This window comes from Trachurus japonicus, chromosome 1 (assembly GCF_045865225.1).
Source record: "Trachurus japonicus isolate A0001 chromosome 1, Traja_1.0".
NCBI classification, from domain to species: Eukaryota; Metazoa; Chordata; class Actinopteri; order Carangiformes; family Carangidae; genus Trachurus; species Trachurus japonicus.
Genome location: NC_140907.1, coordinates 33,330,220 through 33,344,644, shown reverse-complemented (window position 1 = coordinate 33,344,644; position 14,425 = coordinate 33,330,220).

Sequence of the window (14,425 nt, the reverse complement as noted above, 5' to 3'; positions counted from 1 at the left end):
TTTTTTTTCATTTGCAGCCAAAAACGGGGGGAAAAAAGGGTTCAAAAATCTCAATCGTTTCCTTCTGTTCAGGTCGACACAGTATTGACGGCATACAGTGTTGTAGGGTGTGAGTGAGTATTTGGTGGTGTTGTTTTTCGTTTATCTTTCTTTTTCTTTTTTTGGCCACCAGGGGGCAGTTATCAGCAAACATTATGCACCCTCTGACCACACAGGACAGCCTGGCTGGGACACACCATAACTGTCCGTTTGTTTGTCCGGTTGGGTTCGTCCACCCGTCTTGCCTGTCTGTGCCAATGCTGATCCCACCCCACCCCACCCTGCCAATCTCTCTCTCCCACCTCCGACCCCCCCGACCCCCCTTTCTCTCTCTCAGGTCTGGATAACCAGAGAACACTCACCAAATCACCACCGATCAATCAATCCAATCATGTGAGGTTGTAGCAAAGCTGAACGAAAACAAAACCTCCTCTGCCAAAACCCACTTCAGTATCAACCAAACTCTCCGTCCTCACTTTCCTTTTCTTTTCTTTTCTTTTCTTTTCTTCTGTCCATTTCCTTCAACGTCTGTTCTTTCAGCTTTGTCAGACACAGAGGACACTGAAGGCATCACAGGACAGAAACAAGAAACACTTAGGAATTTAAAAAATACTTTCATCCTTTATTGTTATGAGGGACAAACAAACTATTGACTATTCAATAACTCTATAGGACAAGATGAAGATTAAAAACATAGATAAATATAGAAGATAACCTACAGATAAATCTAGATATAATACCGTAGATGTAGTTAATAGATAACAGACAGAGTATATAATAAGAGATATTTCAGATATTTATTTATTGATTTATTTTGCACACTGTTCATGCTCATGACACGGTCGGCGATCTAAGCTACTCTTGATAAAAACTGTTTTTCGTCGCAGTCGCAGAAGCCAGAAAACAGAAACCCCCCCTCCCTTTCCCTCCCCAGTTCACATGTTTTTGACTCTATGCAGACCTCATTATTACAGCTTCATCCTCATCGTATTATTTCGGAGGAGTGAACTGCAAACGCTGTGGTACTGTAAAAAAAAACAAGGTTATAATAATGATAATAATAATTTTTTAAAAAAGGGATTAATGAAACTGGAACTTGTGGATCTGGGGAAAAATGTGAAAGATCGACACCACTTTTCTTTTTCTTTTTTTTGCACACTGTCACTTGACATCCCACAAATTCCCACCCACCTCCTCCTCTTCCTCTTCCTCCCTCTCCATCTTCCTCTCCTCTCCTGAAAGGCCTCGTATAGTATCGTTGAGCATGAGCGTAGAGATAACGACGACAACAGAGGATAGAAGGGGGAGTTTTTGTTTTGGTATTTTTTTGTCGATGGTCTTGGGCGCAAAAACCTGAAACCCCTCTGCCCTTCTTTTAAAAAAAAAGAAAAGAAAAAGGAAACACCCCCCCTACAGAGCCACAGTGCCTTCTGTATCAGAGTCACATTTGTCACCACCACCGCCCCCCCACCCCTTCCTCATCCTCTGTAGTAGATGACATCGACCACACTACGCCTTAAGAGCCGGGCTCCCATAGACACCCGGGGTGGAGGGGGTTTTAGGGGGGGGAGCGGTGAACTTAGCCATGGTGGTGGGGTGGGGTGGGGGGGGCGTAATCACTTAAACCCCCTAATTTCTAATGTGGTTTAAAATAAAACTCCTGTTCAAAGAGACAAAAGAGATCAACCCTGATGATTCAGCCCCTCTTGGCTTCACCCATCCCCAATTAAGGCACATGTTGGGGACGCCATTTTGTGTCCATCCCGGGTCCAGTTTCAGGCGCTGTATAGTGAGAGGTTTACAGAGGCGCGAAGCAGTTTTGCTTACTTCTCAGGTCCCTCTAGACGTTAGGTAGCTACGAAGAGTCAGGCCTCGGATTAAAGTTATGGTATGGTTTTACCTGGCATGGCGTCAGACGTCGTTACGTTGACACTTCCCCTTCTTCTTTCCCTTCCCTCTCTTTCACCACCTTCCTTCATTAAAGGGACAACGAGGAGTTTCTATTTGGTTATAAAAAAGTCTCACGTTAATGTGGATGAATCTCCGCTACCCACACTTGTTAATGGGCCCATTTTCGATAAATATATCGTTTTGTCTCTATCATTATTTTGTTATTATTAGTGGTGGTGGAAATGCTGGTCGAGCCGACCAGCGTTTCTTTACTTGCGGTTTCGTGGCGAGTCATGAGAATAACGCAGCCGAATCGCCATTTATGGTCGGAACTACGACGGTATGTGAACCTCTTCGAACCTCTGACTTTAATTCTTGATGAATGAAAACATGAGTCTGTCTTGCGCCGGTCAAAGAATTTCACGGTGCGTGCGGAGGCTCATAAATGTGAAGTGTGAAAACGCTTCGCTTTTCCAAAACTCCTCGTTGTCCCTTTAACAACCTGCCGATGCACCAACGCTCTCCGACAGACAGGCAGGAGAAACACAACCACCTTCTTCTTCTCTTTCCTCCATTTTGGCTCCACGACACGAAACCACCACCACTCGCTTGTCCAGAATTGTAACAGCGGATCCAAAATGGCTGACACACAACACTGCCCTTGTGTGAAAGCATGTTGTGTGTGTGTGCGCGTGCGTGTGTGTGTATACTTTTCCAAGGAACAAATCCCATTCTTTGGAAAAAAAAAACAAAAAAACAAAAAACAAAACAAGTGAACATTATTTGACCTTTGTTTCTGTTTTTTGTTGTTTTTTGCGTTGTTGCTGTTGTTGTTGTTTCGCTTCTTTTTTTTTCCAAACGGGGTGTGGGAGGGGGGGGGTCGCAAGGTTTTTCGCTCAGTCATCTGCTTCCTGTGTCTTCTTCACCTCCAGCTTCTCTCACTCTCTGACTGATCATCATGTCTTCACGCAGGAAGGAAACAAACAAACCAACACCTTACACCAACCCATCCACGTTGGCTGTGAAATTGTGTCAGTGGGTCAGTGTTGAGGCGACGTGTCGACAAAAAAACACGAATAAGGGCTCTCTTTAAAAAAAAAAAAAGCAAACAGACTTACACAGTGGGTGTTTATGTACAGTAGTGCTGCCAAAAGTCGTGCTTATGTAGCTGAAGCCACGCCGTGGTCTCCCCTCTGTACAGCACTGGATGTGTGCATGTGTGTGTGTGTAGGGAGGGAGGGAGAAGGGGAGGGAGAGGGGGAGAAGGGGAGAGAAAGAGAGAGAGAAGGGGGGAGGAGGTATAGGTTTTAGGGGAGGGAGGGGGGGGGGGCAGAGGTGGTTTAATGGTGTTAATACACAATTTCACAATGGCACTGGACTCATCCTCATGCTCAGAGGTCATTGAATCACACACTCTGTTGTGAGGGAGGGGGAGGGGGAGTGGGGCGACTGCAACAAGGGAGACGTTTACCTGTGTGTGTGTGTGTGTGTGTGTGTGTGTGAGAGAGAGAGAGAGAGTGTGTGTGTGTGCATTTTAAGCTGAAACTCATCGTTTTCATCATTATTTGTGTTTATGATTAATTGATTGGGTCGTGCAGCCTGACTCAGTTTTCATATGTGCAGGTTTATTACAGGACTGATCAGCTGCTGAGCTAAAAACCTGCACAAATACACTTTTTATTTAGACTTTATTTATTTGCACATATAAAATAGAACAAAAACTTGTAAGATACAAAAAAAAAATGTGCACACATTCTCAAAATGCCAACAGGAACAGATGAGCTACACACAAAGGAAGGAATCAAGAGCTGTGGATTTACACAGTGTAGTGTAGTGTTTCAGGTAAACTGAAATGAAAATTAACTATAAAATAAGTTAAAGTGAGTGCAAGCTGCAGTAGAAATAGATAGATATCACACAGTTTCCTTTAAATCCTGCACAGTAAACTACATTTATTGTAGTGTTAGCTGCAAGAAATACACGTACGTTCTCAAAATGCCAATACAAATAGATCAGATACATTTACAGGAGAATAAGATGACATAGAAAGAAAAATTGACCATATGAAATACGATTTAGAGAGTGGAAACTACAGAAAAAATACAGGTTATTACTATTTACATTGTTATTAATTAGATTGTGCATTAAATTTTTTACATATCCGCAGTGAAACTACTTTGTTTGCACCCACTGTACTTAAGAAATGAATAAGTTACTGTAAACATCACAGATTGATCCCAAAAGTCCACAAATATTGATCATAAATAATCATATAAATAGTAAATGAGAGAAAATCAAGAAGCTAAAACACTTGGATTTGTTCACCGACTTAAATCAATTAATCAGTTTCACTTCATTTTCTGTTAATCAACTTTGTCTGTGTGAGTGTCAGATGAGTGTGTGAATGTGTGTGTGTGTGTGTGTGTGTGTGTGTGCACGTGTCCCGACACCATCAGCTGCAGTAGGTGACCCCCAGTGCCTTAACGCTGTACGGGACACGCGGCCATCGCAGCACACACGTCTTCATCGCCATCATCTTCATCACCCCCTCCCTCCCTCCTCAACCTTTTGCTTATTTCCAGCCCAGATGGGTGAGGATGGTGTCTGGGGAGGGGGGGGGGGGGGTGTCAGTAAATAATCACATCATTTGTCTCACCCATTTCTCTCTTCCTCCGTCTATCCCTCTCTCTCTCTGTCTCTCTGTCTCACCATCTGTTGTATGTCTCTGTAATTCTTGTGTATATAATCCATAAAGTTTCTGGAAAAACTGAACCTGATGTCAGTGAACGCCTCATTCTTCTCTCTTCACACTCACTCCATCCTCCTCCTCCTCTTCCTCCTTCTCCTCCTCCATCCATCCATCCATCCATCTTCCTCCTCCTCTTCTCTGCATCCTACATGTAATACCATCCATCAACACAAGGTGATGGGGTTGAGCTTCAGCTGTTGTCACTCATTATGAAAGGTGTGTGTGTGTGTGTGTGTGTGTGTAGGTTGAACGAGTTCATTTGCCAGAGTGTTCCTTCATCAGGTGTGTGCGTTTTGTCTGTGTGTGCGCAAGTGTGTGTGTGTGTGTGTGTGGAGCCCAGCCGGCAGGTGTCCGAAATGAATGTCTTATTCGTCCCCTGAAATCATTTAATTTGTTTTTAGCAATTAGTGCATTTTACATTTAAAGCCGCACTAATCAATTCTGACCAGCAGGGGGCAGAAGAGCAATTCGTTTTCTCTCTTGACAAGTACAAGTACTAGAAATTAGATTCATTATGAACTCCACAGGAGAGAAAACAAAAACAGAGGAGACCAAAGGAACCAAAAACAACATAGAGACAGAAAATAAATTTGGTCTGTTTTTGGTTTTAATGGACATTTTAGGGAACTTTTTTCCACCAGATTTTAAATATTAACGTCATATTAAGTGAGAACACAGTACGATCTCTTTGTCTTTGTCACTTTTAGCTCCGTTTTGGGTCGACACCGGCTCCCCTGGGTCGAGAGACGACAGGAAGGATAAAAAATGTAGCATCACAAATGATTGACAGACTGTTGCACTAAAGACAGGAGTGACAATGAGTTCGATCTCCTATGTGTGTGTGTCTGCGTGTGTGTGATTGTGTGTTTGTATCTAAACCAACGCTTGCTGGGCTCCAGTGCTTCTACAGTGAAATTATTTTTTTCCCAGAAACCATGGGTGAATTGTCTCCTGCCGTCGCCACAGCAACCCTCAAGGCGCTCTCTGTTTCCATCCATCTCCCTCTTTCTTTCTTTCTCTCGCTCTTCTTCTCTTTGTCCGTCCTCCCTTTTGTTTTCCGTCTCCATCGACCCGGTGGAGACAAGTTGCTTCCAGAGAATTTTTTTTTGACGCTGTAGAAGTCAAAGACATCTCGAAGTGTCATCTCCTTTTTTTTGTTTTTTTCTTTTCCAACCCCTCTGCAGCTCAGATTTGACTTTTTCTCTGATAAAACCTGATGGATTTCGAGTCCTCAAAGCTTTTTCTAACAAACCTTTACCAATAGAGTAGAAATTTGATTCTAACTGTGGAAACTTTAGCCAAATCTGTTATCCAATCTTAGAAATTTCAGTAAATAACCTTTATACTGCATAATTCCTGCACTGTTGCACCTGAACGATGCTCAAAAAGCCAAAAATCAAAGTTGGACGCATAAAGTCGAACCGAAAAAAAAAAAAAACTTAACGGTGCCATTCAGTGATTAAAAAGCAGCTACAAAAGGGTTAAATTTCACTTTATAAAAGGATCTAGTCAGTGTTGGGGGAAACTCTCTGGAGCAACAAACCAATCCGTCCATCCATCTCATCCCCATGCGATTCATCGTTCACTCGACCCAGTAGAAACCGAACCAGTGCCACAGTAGAAAACCATACAGGATTCACTCAGCAAGTTGGGGACAAAAGAAGAAAAAAAATAAACATACATGGCAATTTAAGATAAAAGAGAAGTATTTAATTAACAGATTTGCATGTGCAATGTGCATGCCACTATGTGGGGTAACAAGTCAACTTCAGGAATTAAAAAAAAATGATAATAATAAATATAAAGAAAAAAGTATGTATATGTAAAAATATATATAGATAGATGTTTTTAAGAGCAATGTGTTTCTTTTTTCTTCTATTTTTAAAAACAAAAAACGGAAAAAAATTCGACCAAAAAAAACAACAACAAATAAATAAATGATAACAAAAATTTCCCAAAAAAAAAAAAAAAAAAAAATCATCCTGACAAAAAAAAAAAAAAAAAATGGAAATGACTTTGGTGATGAAATCAAAGAATGTTTGTTTGTTATATTTGCCAGTTATTTCACGGGGGAGGGGAAAACCGTGGGGGAACAAAAGGATAGATAACACTTTAACTAACATTACAACTAAAAAAAAAAAAAAGAAAATAATAAAAAAAAAAAGATTTAAAAAAAGGGGGAGAAGGAATACAAAAATTTTCCTTGATGAAAAACAAAATCCCTTTTGAGAGTAAAGAGCTGCCTGAACCTGAATCTGGTGATGTTATCCCCGTTTTATTCCGGCTATGAAATCCCTTCTTTCTCTCTCTCCCACTCTCTCTCTCTCTCTTATCTCTCTTTCTCCGACCATCTCTTTCTCCCCCTCTGTTTCTTTCTCTATCTATCTCTGCTGTTTCTACCAGTGCATTTTGTAATTTCAAACAGAACTCTTCCTAAAGAACCTGAATAAACCAGAGAGAATGCATTCTACCCATCCGCCTGTCTGCTTCATTGGTCCTGCACCCACATGTAATCAGATTACACACACACACACAGTTGCATTACATCTGTAGTCTGATTACAGAGGTGAAAATGCACTTGTTTGTATTCTCAAAAGCTGCTTCCAAGAGGACACATTGCACCTATGCCAAACATACTCTATTATTATTATCAAGATGGCTCAATACAAGCTGCAGCAATAATATGAAATGGTTTACACTTCCTGTCTCCTAAATGGGCGTGGATTTATAAAAGTTATCGGTGGACGAAAGTCAGATGTTTATATTTTCTTATAACATTAAATATTTATACAGGTAACAGTGATAACAACAACAAAAAAAAACATTAGTTGATGTGCCAAATCTCACAATGGTGTGTTGTTGAGACAGAGACAGGTCTGAAACAAAGTTCATTTAATCCTGATGTGTCCGTCTGAAAATTGCCATTTTCATGTCTAAATGTTCAGAAGAAACGTACTTGTGAAAAATGAGTCCAATATTTACTTAACTGACTATCGGGCAAAATAATCGACCATAATCTGTGCTCACATTCACTTCTCTAATTGGAGCCAATAGACTCGAGACCTGCTGCTGCTGGTGGTCTCCTAAAAGGGGCGGAGTTATGGTCTGCTGGTCTCCTAAAAGGGGCGGAGTCACGGTCTGCTGGGCTCCTAAAAGGGGCGGCGTCATGGAGAAACCCACGTGACACAGATACAGGAAGCTGACTCGTCACGGGGCATCTTAGTTTCTAAACTGTCTTTGCCTATCCCTCGAGGTCTCCAGTATCCCAAGATTCTTTGGACGCCATTAAATATTAGCCACCTAGCATGCATGCTAGATATCAGAATGTTGTAGCCATGGTAACCCCGCTCTGCTGCAGCCGGCTCTTTTTTCTTCTTCTTTTTTTTTGCAGTATTTACCAAAAGTGCTGCACCTTTTCTTTAAAACTGCACAAGTCTCCACAGGTTTAGATGGGGTAGAGAAAATAAGATAATTTATTCACCCCAGGCTGGGAAATGATTGTGCTATAGCAGCAGGTATTACACATTATCTTATTAGTGCAAATAGTGAAATAAGAAGAATGACTAAATTAACAAATCTTTGATAGAAAATCTAAATTAAAATATCCAAAAATAAATAAATAATAATAATGTTGATGAGGTGTTATTTCTTAGAGTCCAGTGTGTTCTCTGTTGGAACTATTGTTATAATTAATAATAATCATCTCTGAGATCACTAATAATAAAAAGAGTAAGAGTTTACAGTAAATGTTTAAAAATGTCAAAATGTTGACTAATTCTAAATAAATTAAATAAAAAATGTAACAATACAAAATTTTACAGTGAGATTTTTGTGTCTTATAGGAGCAGCTAATTAAATCAAAGCTCATTGGTTCCTTCTTTAGGCTAAAACAAGTCACATATATTTAGCATATTTTTTTTAGAAAAAAAATAAGACGCTCATTAGGAATTTATTTATTTAAAACAGGGACAATGCACAAAAACATTACATAATCTTGTAAAACAAGAGAAGATGCTTTGAGCCAGGTTGTATTTGCTAATTTCCACCTGTATTGGAGTGAACATTGAGTTCCTGAAGGAGCTGAGAAGTGTCATTTTTACCAAACGGCAGTGAACGCAGCAGCAGCAGCCGAGGCTCCAGCTTCACTGTGTCTCTATTAGTTTCACCTAATTTCATTAACTTGCACATCCGTCACATCTCGGCCACTGAAGAACAAACATCAACCAACAAACTGATCTTGTGACCCACCGGCCCCACAGACGGGGGGCCTCCGGGGGACAAATCTGGTCCAAAGACTGAACCCTATAGTTTGTATTTTCATGGTTCATCTTCTCAGACTGAATGAAGTGATACATCGGATCAGACCAGATCAGATCAGAAAGTCTTTATTATACCTCAGGGGAAAAACACAAGATATTAAAAACAGCAACAACAAAAAACACTTAAACATCAGTCAGATCTTTGGACAAACTTTAACACGCCCTCCCAGATGCTGCTTCCACATCTGGACCAAATCTGGTGCAAACTTCAGAGCTATTACAACCGGAATCGGCCCAGATGTGGAGGTGTATAAGGGCCGGACATATGTTGGGCCGGATGTTTTGTTTGTTTCGCTGAGTGTGCAGGGTCACAGTGACATTACAGTCATGTGATAGGAAAGTAGAAAACGACACAGAACAGGATTAGGTAGGTAGGTAGGTAGGTAGGTAGGTAGGTAGGTAGGTAGATAGATAGATAGATAGATAGATAGATAGATAGATAGATAGATAGATAGATAGATAGATAGATAGATAGTGCAGCAGCAGCATTACACACAGTGTAACAGCACAGAGAGAATAAAAAGAACAACCTATACATAATAAAATAGCAATAGAAAATGTAATAAAAATGTATATACAACAAATAGGCAGTGTTGATTGTAGTTTAGTGCAAAATAAAATGTAAGTAGTGCGTAAAAACATAAGAAGTGCGTAGTGTAGAAACTGAGATTTGATCAGATTCAACCAACAGATCAAAGGGAAGCAGTGAAGTGAGCAGAAGAAGTTAACTTAATTACCCATCAGGCTTTGCGCCTCGCTGACAACACTGGAGTCTAATGAGCAAGACTTTACTGATGTACAATAGTGTTGTTGTAACTGACATTTATTATTATCAATGTGACTTTTTATAGTAAGTGGTTAGAGAGTAAAAAAAAACTTAATCTGTAAATAATCGACATACAGTATCACATAATAATCTATATTGATCCCTGATATTTTTTTGATGGATGACTCCTTTAATTCGGGTAAGACAAAATATACTCCTCTAATAACTAGCCCATTACAGACCATGCAGAATGAATGTTAATCATCAATAAGAAACATTGCAATAAGAGAAAGAAAAAAAAAAAGAAAAATCTTCAATTTATAAGATTACGACTGTTATTTCTAAACATTATTACATCAGCCCACTGAACAACTTCAACTACAAATCAAAGCCAATTAGATAATAAGAGGCCTGGACAAAACTTTGCACTTCCAGAGTAAATATAACATTATTTTTTTTGCAGCACAAGTCCAAAACCTCCACTGAACAACACGACAGTATCTCAAACATCACATGTCTCAACACTGATGAGGTGAAGCAAAGGAAAACTAGAGAGAAGTGTTTCTAGATGAGAAACCTCCACGTTTTCCACTCCAACATCAAATAAAAACGCCTAATCACACACATAACGATTGTAAAACTTAAATGAAGTTTTATATATCTGCAAGGGAGGAGCTGAAATCATAAATACATGATTCTAATGTGAAATCACTGTTTTCAAAGGGAGACTTGTTTTTTTGTTTCTAATTGATTCAGCGTCCGTTTATATCAGATTTAGTGTGAGACACTGATTCTTTTTGAAACTAAAAGGAAAATATCACATGATAACTTTAATTACAGGTCACATCCTTCCTGTGAGAGGCTTTTAAATAAAACATTAACAACACCATGTTCTCAAACTCTGAATTAAAAGCAGTTTCACACATTAATGTCCTCGGGAGCGCTTGATTCGTCTCATCAGCTCCGTCCTCCTGTCGATCAAAGAACTCGTTTCCTCCTCCTCCATCATCATCATCACCACCATCCTCCTCTTCCTCCCTGCAGGACGCAGCATCAGTCTGAATCAAGAATGAAAGTTAAAACCCCAGTGAGGTGAGACAACCTGACACACACGCACACACACACACACACACACACACCAGCCGGCTGCTTCTCTTTCTATTTTCACATTTGAAACATGTTGAAATCGAACGCCCCCACACAGAGCAGAGAGTCCTCAGACTGCCTTCCTCCCTCTCCTCCATCTCCTCCTCCTCCTCCTCCTCCCGCCTGTCTACGTCTGGCGCTACGTCACTGATGTGGGCTGTGGAAAACACACACACACACACACACACACACACACACATACACACACTCTCTCTCACACACACACCTACGCACTCACACTCACTCACACAGCCCCTCCCTCCCTGTGTTGTCACGTTTTATTGACATCCCCCTCCCTCCTTCCTCTTTTTCTTTCTTGTCTTTGAACGCTTTGCTCTTCCTGCAGTCCTCACATCTGTGCTTCCTCCTTCACACACACACACACACACACACACACACACATACACACACACATACACAGACACACACACACTGGACACCTAAAGAGGCTGAAAACACACAAAGAATTATCATTTAATTTGATTTTCCTTCCTTTTAAGATGCAATTACATGTGGACTTCAAATGCATCGCCTCTGGCCATTAGTCATTTGCACACACACACACCCGCACACACACACATGCACACACACACACACTGTCATACAAGGCCAGATGTATTGGAGAGCTTTGTCCTTCTGCAGCTGAGTCTTAAAATAGACTCCGCCTACAGATTCTGTTGCCCATCGGCATCAACGCATCACTTCCTGTCTCTGCCCGGGCACACACACACACACACACACACACACACACACACACACATACATAGCTACATACAGACACACACACATGCACTCATTCACATTCACATTCACAGTTAGTCAGTCAGTCCTGTGCTGTAATGAAACGTCTCAGTCAGTCAGCACAGTGAGAGGCATGAGGTCATGTGTTTTTAGCCTGACATGTGATCATCAAATGATCTCACACACGCGCGTGCACGCACACACACACACACACACACACACACACACACACACACACACACGAATGAATAACACACACAGATACTTCCTCATTTACTTCCAGACAAACAACACAAGTGGTTTTCTAACTAAATTGCAACAGAGCGTGACTTCCTGTCCATAAACACACAGTAGAGACACGCTTCACTTCAGACTGATGGTATTGATCCACTGCCTCTCAGAGAATTATTCAGATCTCGTCACTCAGGGACAGTATGAAAATAATTAGGAGAAAGTGGAGGAGGGGGTTTTAACTGATGAAATAAACAGAACCAATGATGGGTGACAGAAAATGTCCCTATCCCGATCATGTGCCACAAGTTTACAGGGAATCACCAAAAGAGAAAATGCAAACATAACATAAAATAGTATAGTATAACATGACATAGCTTGACAGGACAGAACATAACATAGCATAGTGTAGCATAACATAACATAACGTAGTATAGCATAACACAACATAGCATAGAATAGCATAACATAACATAACGTAGTATAACATAGCATAGAATAGCATAACATAGTATAGCATTACGTAGCATAGTATAGCATAACATAACATAATGTAGTATAGCATAACACAACAGAGCATAGAATAACATAACATAGTATAACATAACATAGTATAACATAGCATAGAATAACATAACATAACATAGCATAACATCACATAGTATAACATAACATAGTATAACATAGCATAGAATAACATAACATAACATAACATAGCATAACATCACATAGTATAACATAACATAGTATAACATAGCATAGAATAATTAAGCAATATATCACGACAGGCCGTGGTATATGCTCATTATACCACGGCTAAGGGGCGTTGTTCGGCCCGACGCGAAGCGGAGGGACGACAACCCCCTTAGAGTGGTATAATGAGCATATACCACGGACTGGAGTGATATATTGCTTTTATAAAACGGTTACCAATAATGACAATATGAAAGAGGGATACGCAATCAATTTCATGTAGTTTTATTCAACCAGAAATACATATTATCCAATAAAATAGCCTCACTGTGAAAAAAATAGTCCCACCTCTCCAAACGTTAGCTCCTAGTTAGCTCTGCATCTCGTCTTTTCCTCCGCTTTTTTTCAGGTGAAAGTCACTGCTCAGTCCCCTCTACCATTGTTAACCCTCCCCGGAGGTGAAAGTTCACCTTAAACATGTGGATTCAACTACTTTAGTCCGTTTTTTAACATCGTAAAAACATCAGCTGTCTTGGGCTACGGACTGCAACAGTTCGTTGTCATGGATACATGACAACAACTTCCATTCATACCAGTCATACGTGCCTGAGGCGGAGTGATAGCCTACGCTGTGATAAGGCTTTAGAATAGTAGCCGTGGTATATGCTCAATATACCACGGTTAACAACCAATCAGATCGCCGGATTTCACCTTTCCGTTTTATAACATAACATAACATAACATAACATAGCATAACATCACATAGTATAACATAATAGAGTATAATAATGGTGTTGATGAGCCAATGCAATTATAACAATAGAGAGGGGCAGGTACTATAAGTTTTTCTTCATCCTGCTCCTTTTCATTTATGATGACTATGTGTACATTATGTAAATATGTGCAACCATGTGTAGTATGTATACCATGAATGGAATAAATCAAAAATGAATGAATGAATGAACACAGCATAGTATAACATAGCATAATATAACATAACAGGGTATAACACAACATAACATCACATAATATAATATAACAGCATAACAGAACAGCACATGATATGATATGATATGTTTGACGCCTGGATGGAGGCAGCACTGTGACGTTTATGATCAGAGATACTGGCCCACGCACATCTGCATCATCATCACCACCACGTCGGGGGGCGGGAGGGGGGGTCACACAGTTTATCTGCTGCCATCAGAGGCGGGAGCGCCCCGAGCGCGGTCGATGTATGTGCATGCATCCTGTGTGAAGACATTTCCTGCGCTGATCTTTTTTTAGCTCTGAGCTGTTAGAGCTCCACGTCACTGCGACTGTCTGGCCTCTGCACTCAGCATCTTAATCAGCCCGCTACATACACACACACACACACACGCTCGCACTCATACATACGTGGCCGTCATGGTGCAGGAATGATGCAGGGAATGAAAAAAAACAAACCACACCTCTGCAGCTTGTTCACCTGCTGCAGATACAACACTGTTTCATCTGATACATTATGTTTTATTCTAGGAAATGTTAGAAATGCTCCATTGTATTCATTACAAATTAAAGAATAGAGATTGGTGATCATCTATAATGTTCTTATTGTCAAAAAAAATCCACAGATTAATCATGAATTAATCAAGTGTTAGTCTCCAAACCCTGATATAGTATCTGTTTCCTCTGCGGCATTGAGCTCCTTTGTTGTCCAGAAACCAAATCAAAACACATCAATCAGACAAGATTGTAGCACTGGGCGGGACTTCTTCCTTCATCACCAGGAACACTCACACACACACACACACACACTGTAGTTCATGTTGACTCAATTACACACACACACACTCCTGCAGCTAAAAATAC